This window comes from Leopardus geoffroyi, chromosome E1 (genome assembly GCF_018350155.1).
Source record: "Leopardus geoffroyi isolate Oge1 chromosome E1, O.geoffroyi_Oge1_pat1.0, whole genome shotgun sequence".
Classification (NCBI taxonomy): domain Eukaryota; kingdom Metazoa; phylum Chordata; class Mammalia; order Carnivora; family Felidae; genus Leopardus; species Leopardus geoffroyi.
Window position 1 is genome coordinate 41720057 of NC_059330.1, and position 13155 is coordinate 41733211.

A 13155-nucleotide genomic window follows, 5' to 3' on the forward strand; every position below is an offset into this window, starting at 1 on the left:
GTCACACAGCTGGGGGAGCCAGGATTGGAACCGGGGTAGTCTGGCCCCTGCGTGGTGGGTGCAACTCGCAGTGATTGAGAAATTAGCTGTACTTGGCCTCTCTGATTTGGAGAGACATCTGTAGAATGCTGTGGAGTCCGCCAGTGTGTGCCATTGCTGCCTGCCTTTGTGTGGTTAGAGACTTCTACTGTATCCTTTGGTTTGGGGCTGGCATAGGAATTTGTAAAGTCCTGATAACCATTTTTTTGGTTTTGTTTTGTTTTGTTTTGTTTTGAAAGTTCACTTATTTTGAGGGCGGGGGAAGGGCAGAGCGAGAGAAGGAGAGAGAGAGAATCCCAAGCAAGCTCTGCACTGTTAGTGCAGAGCCTGATGAAGGGCTCAAACTCATGAACTGTGAGATCATGACCTGAGCCGAAATCCGAAGTCGGACGCTTAACCACCCAGGTGCCCCAATCCCGATACCGTTTGTCGTAAGACAGATGGTTTTGTCAGCAAATAGCCCTCTTCAGATTGCTATTCACTGTTTCCTAGCAACCTGTGGTTATTTTTTATTTTTTGTAATTTTTTTTTAATGTTTATTCATTTTTGAGAGACATAGAACAGGAGCAGGGGACGGGCAGAGAGAGAGGGAAACACAGAATCTGAAGCAGGCTTCAGGCTGTGAGCTGTCAGCACAGAGCCCAACGCGGGGCTCGAGCCCACGAGTCGTGAGATTATGGCCTGAGCTGAAGTTGGATGCTTAACTGACTGAGTCACCCAGGTGCCCCTACCTGTATATCTTTTTAATTTAAAAATTAGTGCTCCTGTCCCTTAAACAGTGTGGAGAAGTATTACAGGGGAAATAGGAGAAAAATGTTTAAATTATCCATAATCCTACTACCACCAACTGTCATCATTTTGATGTTTTTCTTGCCCATCTTTTTTATTTTTATTTTTATTTTTATTTTTTTACCTTTATTTATTTTTGAGAGACAGAGAAAGACAGAGCACAAGTGGGGGAGGGGCAGAGAGAGAAGGAGACACAGAATCTGACGCAGGCTCCAGGCTCCAAGCCGTCGGCACAGAGCCCGATGCGGAGCTCGAACTCACCAACCGCGAGATCATGACCTGAGCTGGTCGGATGCCTAACCGACTGAGCTACCTAGGTGCCCCTAAAACTTGTATCTTAAAAGTTTCTGTTCTGTTTCTCTTATGCTTCAGGCATTTACTGTATTGGCTGGCAGTCCCCGGGTGTGTGGCAGCCACTTTGACACCATGAGGTGAGCTGGCAAGCACGTGGGGAGTAGTCAGGCAGAAAGATAGAAAAAAAAATCTTAATTCTCAGTGGTGCCATTGAGTCCATGACCATGAGCCCCCTTGCCCAGGGTTTCCTGCAGAACTCTGCCTCTCCCTTGGAGATGAAGTGCTCCCATCTCCTGGGCCCCCTCCCTGGGGCTCTACCTCCCCAAACACAGAGCAGGAGATGCCCACTCACACCACAAAAAAACCAGCTCTGGGAGTTTGGAGCAGGTCTCCATGTGTCTTAAAGTTTCTATTTTTTTGCACGGCAGCCCTAGTGAGATGATCTTCATCTACATCACAGAATCCAAAGGTCCCCCATGAAGATGATGCTTAGAATAACCCACCCCCAGCCGGGGTGGGCAGCAGCGAGAAGATGCAGTTTTCTCCTTCTGCTGAGTCATCGCTGATCCCTTTTGTACATGTTGCACATGGGTGAGAGAGGAAGCCCCGGTGCGGGGTGGCACCTGTGGCTATGGAAGAGAAGGAAATCTCTGGCCCTATCTAAGGACTGACCCGTGACCTTGACTTCTTGGGCAATGAACACAGACAGCTAAGCCATCACTCCCAGAAGTCCACTGTGCATCCAGGCAGTGGGCCTTACTTACAGCCTGGGACAACCCAGTGGAATGTCAAGCAGATGGCCAAGTCAGAAACTGGTTGCTTCGTCCCGCAGGCTCTGGACTGTGTGTATGGGGGGCCAGGGAGTGCAAGGCGGAGAGATTTTGTGCCTCTGAGTGTGTGCCCAGCCCTGCAGGCCAGAGTCCTCCAAGGGACCAGCCCCAGCGTGAAGGAAAGACCCCGCCCAGCAATGACGAAGTGACTAGGACATCTTTCCATAGCATCTGGGAGGAACAGGCAGGGCCGGATGTGGGCCGCTGACCTTCTCCCTTCCTCCTGGAGAGGAAGCTCCTCCTGTAGCCACCTTTGTGCTGACCACTGGGCGGTTACAAATGCATTCCCTGCCTGTCGGATCTCTTCCTGAGAGTGAGGGGCAGCCCACCCAGCCCGGCCCAGCCCCCACCCTGGAGAAAGCCAGCCCAGGAAAGGAGCAGCAAGCCCTGGATCCTGACCAGTGCTGATGGGTGGGAGGCGAGGACCTGGAGGCCAAGCCAAGGCCTTCCCCCCACCTCTCTGGGAGCTCGGCTCCCTCCCCTCTCCCATAAGAAAATAGACACGGGGTCAGAAAGGACTTCCCTGAACTAATAGGACAGAGCCCAGCCAAAGGCCTGAACTGGGGCCAGCAGATGGATGGTGAGCATCTCTGGGCAAGGAAGGTGGTCAATAAATTTGATTGATTTATTTTACTTTTAAAAAATTGTGTTCATGTTTACTTGTTTTTGAAAGAGAGAGAGTCAGAGCGTGAGCAAGGGAGGGGCAGAGGGAAAGACACAGAATCCGAAGCAGGCTCCGGGCTCCGAGCCATCAGCACAGAGCCCAGCGCAGGGCTCGAAGTCAGGATCCATGAGATCGTGACCTGAGCCGAAGTCCACCGCCCAACTGACTGAGCCACCCAGGTGCCCCTCCATAAATTTGATTTAACAAAACACGCTTGCAGCATGTAGTATGTGCCCTTTATAATTATTACTTTATTTAACACCCCCCCCCCCTCAACTCTATGAGGATGGTGCTAACATCCTGCTCATTTTACAAATGTGCAAGTTGAAGCACAGAGAAGTTAAGTGACTGGCCTAAGATTGCCCATCCAGTAAGGGGCAGAGCCGGCTTTTGAACTCAGGCTGCAGAGTCGATGCTCTTAACTCATATGCAACCCTACCTCCCAAAGGTACAAAAATAAGAGCACTGCTTGAGCGCCATATGTATACTAGGTGCTATCACAGTGTCCTGCCTGGAACCCACCACCCGAGAGACCAGCATAAAACTGCCACAGCTACATTGCAGCTAGGGTGATTAGGGTGATCAGAGCTATATTGTGAAGGCACCAAGGGCAGTTATACCGTGAAGTGGGGGGAGGGCAGGAGACAAGGGGATGAATTGCATCTGGTGGTGCCACCCACCGTGCGTTGTGCCAGGTACTTTCTTTTTTTTTTTTTTTAATTTTTTTTTTTTTTTCAACGTTTATTTTTATTTTTGGGACAGAGAGAGAGCATGAACGGGGGAGGGTCAGAGAGAGAGGGAGACACAGAATCGGAAACAGGCTCCAGGCTCTGAGCCATCAGCCCAGAGCCCGATGCGGGGCTCAAACTCACGGACCGCGAGATCGTGACCTGGCTGAAGTCGGACGCTTAACCGACTGCGCCACCCAGGCGCCCCGTGCCAGGTACTTTCAAACCTGTGATTTCACTTAATCCTTGTAAAAACCTCATAAGGAAAATGAAGGTCAGAGTCGTCAAGTAACTTACCCAAGGATGCACAGCATGCCACTGGCCCCACTCAGGCCTCTCTGATAGCCAGACCTGATGGCTTTCCAGTATACCAGAGCGTACTAGGACTACTTGCCAATTAAGGAAACGGGGCTTGGAGAATTCAAGTAGCCGGCCAAGGTCAACAGGTGGCAGGGGGCTGAGCCAGGATCTGAACACAGGTCTTTCTGATGCCTTGATGAGCAACTGTCAAGGTTTGGGGTTCTTCCTGGCCCGCTGTCCTCTGGGCCCCAGTGTGGAGGGAAGGAGACAAGGGAGCCTGTGCCCTTGATCCCCTGGCAGAGAGACCTAACCATGTCCATGAGCACTCAGGCCCCCTGAGGCTGGCTGATCCCCAGTGGTTGTGGACGGTCAGCCAGTGCAGGTGTTGGTTTCAGTGGGGAGGACCGCACTGGTCCTCTGCTCTTACCTAAGGGGCCCTTTCCACTCTCCAGCCCCAGCCCTTGGCTCTAACAAGGCTTTGGAGACCCCCGCTGTGACCCACCTCTCCCGATTTAAAAAAAGAAAGTAAACATCGCCTCTCAAACTGTGTGCTATTTTCTTAAAAGCAGGGGCAGACCAAAAGGCCCCACCAATTTCTGCCTTGCCCTGGGCTCCATAACCGCAGCTCCAGTTGGGGGGCGGTGGAGGGGGGGGTTCAGTCCCAGCACCGTGGGTGAGCAGGCAGGGGCCAGCCTGGCCTGGGTTGCCAACCCCCTAATCCCTCTCCGGTGGAATGTGCTTGATTTCAGGAGGCTAAGGTTTTGGGGTGGGGGAGCTGCAGAAGTCCCCTTTAAAAAGCCTAACGTCGGGGCGCCTGGGTGGCGCAGTCGGTTAAGCGTCCGACTTCAGTCAGGTCACGATCTCGCGGTCCGTGAGTTCGAGCCCCGCGTCAGGCTCTGGGCTGATGGCTCAGAGCCTGGAGCCTGTTTCTGATTCTGTGTCTCCCTCTCTCTCTGCCCCTCCCCCGTTCATGCTCTGTCTCTCTCTGTCCCAAAAATAAATAAACGTTGAAAAAAAAAAAAAAAAAAAGCCTAACGTTCAGGCAGGCTTGTGGCCCTGCTGTTTGACGGTTCTTGATGGATGAGCCCCCGACCCTCTTGTCGAGCCTCCTTGTCCCCCCTCCTCACGCGCCCCCCTCACTCTGTGAGGTCTGGCTTGTGCAAGGAAGCCTGTCAATGTTGGGACACATTGGCCCCATGGCCTGCAGCGGGACGGAGGCCTCTGAGGGATGCCTGCTGTCTGGCCCTCTCCTCAGAGAGCTCCTGTAGCCCCCACGCCTCAGGGTTTTGGGCGCTTCCCTTTCAAAGCTGCAAAATTATCGCCATTAATGCCGCTTGTCTCCTGGAGGCACTCAAAGTACAGCGAAGGGGCCTGGGATGTGGAGGAATCGGGGCTGAATCTGGATTATATGCGGGGTTGACTTGGGGGGGTGTTGAGTGGGGGGTTTTGCCCTGGAAGGTGGCTGTTAGGATCACCCCAGGACTGCGGTGAGTTTAGCTGTGGACCCCAGTGGAGATGTGGTTCCCGCCCGGGGCCCTCTGAAGGAACCATACCGGAGGCTGGCAAGGCTGCGAACAGCCAAGTGGCAAGTAAGGTTTCTAGCCCCATCCTGAGAATGAGTGACTCAAATTTTGTGCCCTTGGCACCCGGCTTGCCTTATCCTGGACCCGAACCCAAAGCCCCATTCATCTCCAACGGAAAGCCTGCCTTGATTATTGCTCCCATACCCAGTTCTGAGACTCTGGATCCAAGGCACCCCAGAGGAGCCCATATGGACAGGCTATGCAGTCTGGAGAAATAAGAACCCAGTTTGTGCATCAGCACGTGCAGGTCCTGGGATGCCGGACTTAGAGGGACCACTTGAGTGGACAAGTACTATTCAAGGCAGCTCTCTGCCCTCCAGAGCCTGCAATCTCAGAGGGAAGCCAAGGCCAAGTACCCTGGACCAGTGCCACCCTGACAGAAGCACCGCGGAAGCTACAAATGTGAGCCACGGATTTAATTTTAAATTTCCAGACGTCATATTAAGGAAAAAGAAACAGGTGAAATTCATTTTAATAACGTTATCATTTCAACACGAATTAACGTTAAAAGGTATCCACATAGTCTACGTATTTTTGCGCTAAATTTTGTGAAAGCCATTGTGTCTCTTACATTTGCAGCGTGTATCAGTGTGTGTTAGCCACACTTTGAGTCCTCAATAGCCACAGGTGGCTGGTGGCTAGTGACCGCCGTGTAGCTAGGGCTGTGGGGACGGCACCTTCCTTTCAAGGGGAGAAAACAACCAGATGGAACGCACCAAGGTGTGGCGAATTTGGGGGCCTTGGAGAGGGGCCTAGGGACTCCTTCTTGGATACTTTTCAGTCTGGATTGGCCTGTTTCGCCTCTTGGCACGTTGAACACAATCTGGGTCCTGAGCTCCGATTCCCAGACCTGCGCTTCTAGAACCCCCGTTTACAGGGCCTCATCACGTTCAACAGGCAGCGTGAGGTAGGGGAGTTAAGCCCCAGACAGGAATCGAGACATGTAGCTTCCCACCCCAGCTACGCTTTGAACTCTCTGATGTGGGTAGGTCATATCCCCTCTTTGGGCCTCAGTTTCTCTGATGGGAAATGAGTGGGTGGATTGGTTATCAGTTCACTGTTTATGAAGGTCATTGAAGGAGATTTCTCCATGCCTCTCACTGCCCATGCCACACCTAAATCCCAGCGGACTCATTGAATGGCAGAAATGAAGGGATGATACAGGGGCTCCTGCATGCTTAGGGCAAGCCCACGGGGCTGTAGAATAGAGGCCTTTAGATTGGCACCCTTTGCCAAGGCCCACTAAGTTGCCACCTGCTAAACACAATCCCTGCCCCCCCCCCCCCCCCCCCCCACACTGCCACAGCTTTGGTTAACTCATGGGTGTATATTGAGTCCTCCCATAAGCCGGATCCTCAAAGTACTACCGTTCAAGGGGCTGAGGTGTTGAGGTAAGGCACTGTCTCCTGATATTCAGCTGGATTGATTCCTGAGGACATCCCCTTAAGCCCACTGCCTCTCTAGCCTAGATTGGTTGAGCAGATTCATTGAGAGATACAAGCAGGTCTTTGTCCCCAAGAAGCTTATGATCTAACCCGGACACTGATTATCCATGGAGAGCCAAGACTTCCACGAGGTGAATGCTAAGGCACAGAGGAAGATAAAGACAAGAGGGTAGAGAGGCTCCTGCAGGATGGGTGGTCAGGAAGTCCGCTGCAGGACGGGCTGGGATCTGAGCCAGCTTGGAAGAGGTGATGGATCGGCCCAAGGAGCCACAGGCCCGCAGATACGAGAGGAGGTGAACACACAATGTGTTTGGGCCCCCCCCCCCCCCCGGCCCAAGTGAGAGCTGTGACTCAAGCCCATGGTCAGACAAGGAGGCAGAAGCTCTAGGTTTGGGCGCTCGTGATGGATCAGACGAGGAAAGGTGAGTTCCAGGCCAAGGAAGCAGTAGCAGGGAGCCACTGATGGTTCCTGAGCAGGAGACATGCATAAGGAGGCGTTTTAGGCAGGTGGATCTGAAAGCAATATGTCTAGAGAGGCGGGCAGGCTGCAGGGAGAAAACCGGAGGCAAGAAATGGACTCAGAAGGTCCCACGACAGTCACTGTGAAAGTCATTAACACTCAAATCTTGTGCGAAGCCCTTCATTCCCCTTCTCTTGAATCCTCTTTCAATTCAGTAAAAGGACACAGAGTGTCCCCATCTAACAGATAAAGAAGCTGAAGCTCAGAGGGATGAATTGATTTGTCCAAAGGGTCAAGTTAGCAAATCAAACTCAGGCTGTCTTTATCAAATCCTGAACTCTGCCTACTACCCTTTGCCTCGATGGTCCGGGAAAATGGGAGCCCGAAAGGAAGAGACCGGAGATGACCAAGGAAAGCTCTTGGGGTGGGGGAGGTATGTTCAGAGGGAAGTAAAACCCCGAGGAGCCAAGCATCCCTCAAAAGTTGTCACACTCAAGTACCGACCTGGTACATACCTGCTCCCACTGGTGCTGAGGTGCCCTGGCCGCTAGTTAGTGAGGCCACCCACTGGGTAACTTTGGGCACTTAACCTCTCGGAGCCTCTGTTTTCTCGTCTGTAAATTAACATACCTGCACACAAGGGGCTTGGAAAGAAGGAACGAGATCATTAGGGTCCAGACAGCAATCTCTCAGTCGGTCCCTCAAGTCTAAGTTAGGCCAATCGGTTCCTCCACGTGCTGGCACACAGGCCTCCTTGTCCCCCACGATGAACCAGGAGACCACCGCCCTCCCCCTGCAACTTCTCCCAAACCTTATGCCACCTCTGTCTTCCTCCGACCTCCCCTCCTCCCAAGCATACCCGCACATACACCTTGTTCCGTGGGGGCCCAAAGAGCTGAGGACTCAGAAGGCATTTCTCCAGTCTGGCAGAGGGCCTCCTAGAAACTGTGCTGATCCCCAATGGGAATCACTTAGCAAGAGGAAAAGCCAGACCTTTGCCCTGGCTCTGCTCACAGGTGATGGGGTTAATCGGGAATTCTCTTTCCCTTTGCTCAGGGCTGTCGGTGAGGGTCTAGCTCCCTGATGACCTGGGGACACATTAGTCAGTGATAAGTGGGGCTTTCCAGCCCCTTTTATCCTGTTTACAATACATTGGCTCTCCTTGGACAAAACCCTGCTCCCCCCACCTCGCTCCTGGCTGTTATGGCTACATGAGACAATTTGCTGATGGACTGTCCATGAAGGGCAGCTTCCTTGGAGACCCCTCCCCACCTCCTGCAGCCCCCGGGGCAACATCCCCTCCACCTGGTGGGTCCTGGAAGGAGCCACACATGCTTGGTGTTTTTTGTTTTTTTGTTTTTTTTGTTTTTTTAGCTTTGTTGCAGCCCCTGAATTCAGAAATGCCATCCTTTCTGTCTGCTCAGCTTTAATCGAGGGAGTTTGGGAGCAAACCCAGAGGCAATGAGATTATGTTTCTCTGGCTTTGGAGAGTGACTAGAGTTTTGTTGCTGTCCAAAGCAGAAGGCATCAGAGGCATCTTAATTTATCTGTGGCAAGGCCCTTTTTGGGTCAAAAGGCAGGATAGTACTACGTAGCCTGGACCTTGGCTCCCCCGTCCCACCGTCAGCTTGGCCAGGCATGTTCACTTCTCGAAGCTCAGCACACTTGTCTAGAAAACCAGGGTCCTGCCTCTCCCAGGTAGTTAGGAGCACAGAATGAGAACCTGCCGAGAAAGTCCTTAAGGAGGAGGCATTGTGTTCAGCACTCCGCCTCGATTTCAAGTGACAGGACTTTCAGCAAGAGTGGCTCCTCTGATGCAGACAGCTTATAATCACCTAAAAGTCAACCTCAAATAATTCTGGGCCTCTGAAACGGCAGGCAAAGGTTCCAGTGTATGTATGACAGCACATCTCTGTGTTTTAAGGATCTCTTGGGCATCATTCAAGAAGATGATGGAAAAGGGGAGGGAGTGGTTGAGGAGTGATAGGGTGTCTCGATGGGCTCTTATAGGCTGGTAGGGGAAGTGAGACATAGTCCCAGCTGACACAGGGGTGTGTGAACATCAGCACAGGTGGGATGGACAGTAGGGGCAAAGGGGGCTCAGGAGGAAACAGGACCAGAAGGTGCACTGGGAGGGAGGGGCAGAGACCAGGGTGGGGGAGCATAGGGAGCACTGACCGTTTGGGAGAAGGGCTAACAGAATTGCTCTATTCAATCTCAATTAGGGGGGCAGAGACACACAACAGATTCATTGGGTTTCAGAGATAAGAATTAAGCTCCATCAAGTTGGACAGATCACTTCCCTGCTTGCCAGGAATGCCCGGGGCCCGCTTCTCCATGCGTCTTATCTTTCGTGTATTTCAAGGTCCAGCTGAAATCTCGTCTCTTCTGGAAAGCCTTCTTTCATCATCCACATTCAAAGAGATCTCTTTCTTCTCTGCATTGTGGCAGAACTTAATTGTCTTCTGTGCGTCGTTGCCTTTTCATAAGCCCTGTACCCTGTCTCTCCATGTAGATGATAGACTTTTTTTTTTTTTAGATGATAAACTTTTTGAGGTCAGGGGGCTATTGCTGCATAACAAACGACCTCCAAACTCAGTGGCTTAAAATACCACCCATTTTGCTATATCTCTTGATGTCCTGGGACAGGAATTCATGCATAGGCTCAGCTGGGTGTTTCTTTTCCATTCTTCTTCCTGGAGAGGTCACTTGAGGGGCTCAGCTGGTGGATGGACTGGTATAAAGGTTACGAGCTGGCTTCACCTACATGTCTGGGGCCTTGGCTGGAAGAGTTGGCTCAGTTGGGGCATGTTGAGTGAAGCACCTACACATATAGACTTTCCAGAATGATGGCCTTAGGGTAATTGGACTTCTTCCAAGGTGATTTGGGGTTACCAGCATAAGCCTTCCAAAGAGCTGGGTGGAAACTGCAAGGCTTCTTATGACCTGGCCTTGGAAAACCCAGAGTTTCTCTTCTGTCACATTATATTGATTAAACAAGTCACTAAATCCAGCTCAGATTTAAAAGGAAATGGAATTCGACTCCATCTTTTAATGGGAGCAAAAAATATGAAACCACCTTTATTCAACTACATGGTATAGTCCTAAGACCCAGGCAAGTAAACTCCCTGGCCAAGGACCCAGGCCTCAGTGGGCCCCACACTTTGGAGTGCTATTTTTGAATCTTTCTAAACCCCCCTTCAGTGGAGGCAATCATTCTAGTCTGTTTCTCCTCTTCAGGGTACTCTCCAAACTCCCGTCCCATGCATGGGACTGACCAAGTGCCCTGAAAAGCTTCAGGGCCCATGCCTGTGGGTTGTCCAGGGAAACCTGGCGAGCATATTGCTTCTATCCACCAGCACAGTATTTCTTTTGTGGCATTGCATAAGATCAGGCTGCCTGCGTGGTAGTGACTTGCTGATTTGGGGTGATTCCCATTCACATTGGATACAAGATGAGTTCAGGATTCTGGGGTACTGACAGTCGACCATTGACGCTTGGAGTTAAGCCACCTGTTTGGGTCTGTGCCATGGCACTTGCCAGCCTGTGTTCTGACCACAAGGCTGCCTCCACTCTACAACACACCAGAATAGTGGGGCTCCCCACCTCCACCTGGTAAGGGTGGTCATCCCACACCCACCACAGGCTTTGCACTGCATGTCAGGTAGTGCTCCAGAGGTAGAATGCTGGAAATCTTTGCTAGCATCCCTTGGGTACCATTATTTAGCCTGCCATGAAGCCCTCGTCCTTAAAGTTTAAAGTATTTGTCAATCCATGGGAGAAATGTACTATCTCATTATTTTGACTTTGCATTCTTCTGATTACTAGTCAAGTGGAATAATAGATACAGATGTAGATATGGATATAGATATAGATATGTTTGGGTTTTCTTTTCTGTCATTTGCTCTTTGCCCATTTTACAAAAGTGCTTTGACTTTTCCTGTTGATTTGCAGCATTTTTTAATATACTCTAGACATTAGTCCTTTCTTATCTGCCGCGGGTATCTTCCAGTCTCTGCCTGTCTTTTTATTTTATTTTTTTTAGAGCGTCTTTGGTGTAGACAGGTTTTTTGTTTTAATGTAGTCAAATTGACGAGTCTTGTGGTTTGTGTGGTTTGGGGGACAGTATTGTTTTTTGCCTTGTTTAGGAAATTCTTCTTCAACCTGAAGTCATAGTATGCATTCCTGTATTTTCTCCAGAAAATTTTAAAGCCTTGCCTTTTACATTTGGGCTTTAAACCATCTCGCGTTTCTTTTTGTGTCTGGACTCTATTCTTTGCTCCTGGGTCAGGGTTAGGGTTTGTCTGTCTCCGCACTGCAATGATGTTGTTTTGTTTGGTTTTGTGTCGTTATTATGGCTTTGTCATAAGTCCTCATAGCAGGTGGACCAGGTCATCCCTCTCATACTTGATTCAGAGTTGTCTTGGATACTCTTTGCCCCCTGCCCCCCTCCCTTTTTTTCTTCTGTTCCTGTTCCTGTCAATACTGCTAATTTTCACATTTGCTCTATGAAGCTGCCATTGACAACTTACCTCACGGCCTACGTGCAGGCTTCGGTAAAATCCTAATTCTCTTCCCATCGGCGTTGCCGTGCAGTCCTCTTGCTGTCTCTGTGGTTACCCTGACCCAGATGTTGGTTAACTCAAGCTGTGTTCCTCCATCTACCTCCGTACCTCCACGTGCCCTCATTCTACACTATCAGGACCTATCTTACCGGAGGAGCAGTCTGGTCCCTCCATCTCTAGTGGTGATTTCTAGTTTCCTTTCAGGGCCGTGGGTCTTACCCAGGTGCGCTCAGACTCAGTAGAGCGCTGGCCTTGCTTCTGGTGCCGTGGGTCATGTTTAGAGTCCGCAGGAAAGCCCTGGAAAAGACAAGACAGAGTTGAAACCCAGTTTGGGCTTCTGGCTTGCATTGGTAAATTTGGGTTCACAGATTGTGGTGCTCATGGTGGAGGCTGGTTGCTGACGTTTCCCTCAAGGGTTGGAGGTGATATAGTTGCTCAGCAGACTGCTTTCCTGTGCCTCTGATGTGAGAGACCGGAAGCACCAGGAGCCCGTTGTTGGGGTAGCATAGGCAGTATTCCAGAACTGATCGCAGATGACTGCTAGGAAGGGCTCTGGGGGTGACCTTAGTCAAGCCCCGAGGAGCCTCCGGAGAGCACGCTAGGGCCCGCCATCTGAGACCACACTGGGGAGCCAGGGTACGGTGTCGCATTTCCCAATGAGGTGGCACTCGCCTGGGATTGCCAGGGAAAGGCCTTTACCGGACGGGACATCCCCGTCTTTGAGGACCTTCCTCTGATAGTTTTCTCGCACTGAGCGCCTCATCCCTTCTCCCCTCCGACCCCTACTCGCTTCCGGGCAGGCCCACCTGCTTGTAATCCACGTGCCTTTTTGCCGATCCTTTTCTTCATCTCTTCCCTCATCAGGTCAAGTTTCCGTCTTCAGAGTGCTCTTTAGAACTCACTTGACGCCACCGGGTTCCGCCAGCTTTTACTCTTATTTTCTTACGTTTCCTTGGCACCACGCCACTGCGCGTAGCCCCTCGGCTTCCTTTTTGTTTACACTTACATGTAGTGATGTTCCCCTAAATCTTCTTGGGACTTGTCATGTCTCTCTGGCCTGTCATTCCTAATTACATTGTTTCTCAAGGACAAGGATTATATCTTTCTTGCCCTTTGACTCTCCCTAGTACAGACCAGCGCTCAGCCCATCAGGTCAAAGAACAGAGAGTGGGATTGGCTGGGTCCGGATTAAGGTTTATCACTTGCTGTGTGACCTTGAACAAGTTACATAACCTTTCTGGGCTTCGGTTGTCTTATTTATAGAACGAAGATGATAATGGTCCTTTCCTCAAAGGGTTATTGACTTTGCAGAATGTCTCCGATGTGGCAGGCACTTAGTAAGCGCCGCCTGTTAGTGTTCTTATTAATATTCATGGTAAAATATTAGAAACCAGGCCAAAACATGTGGCCTAAAGTGCCACTTAACAAAGTTTACAGTTCAGTGATGCTGTCGATTTA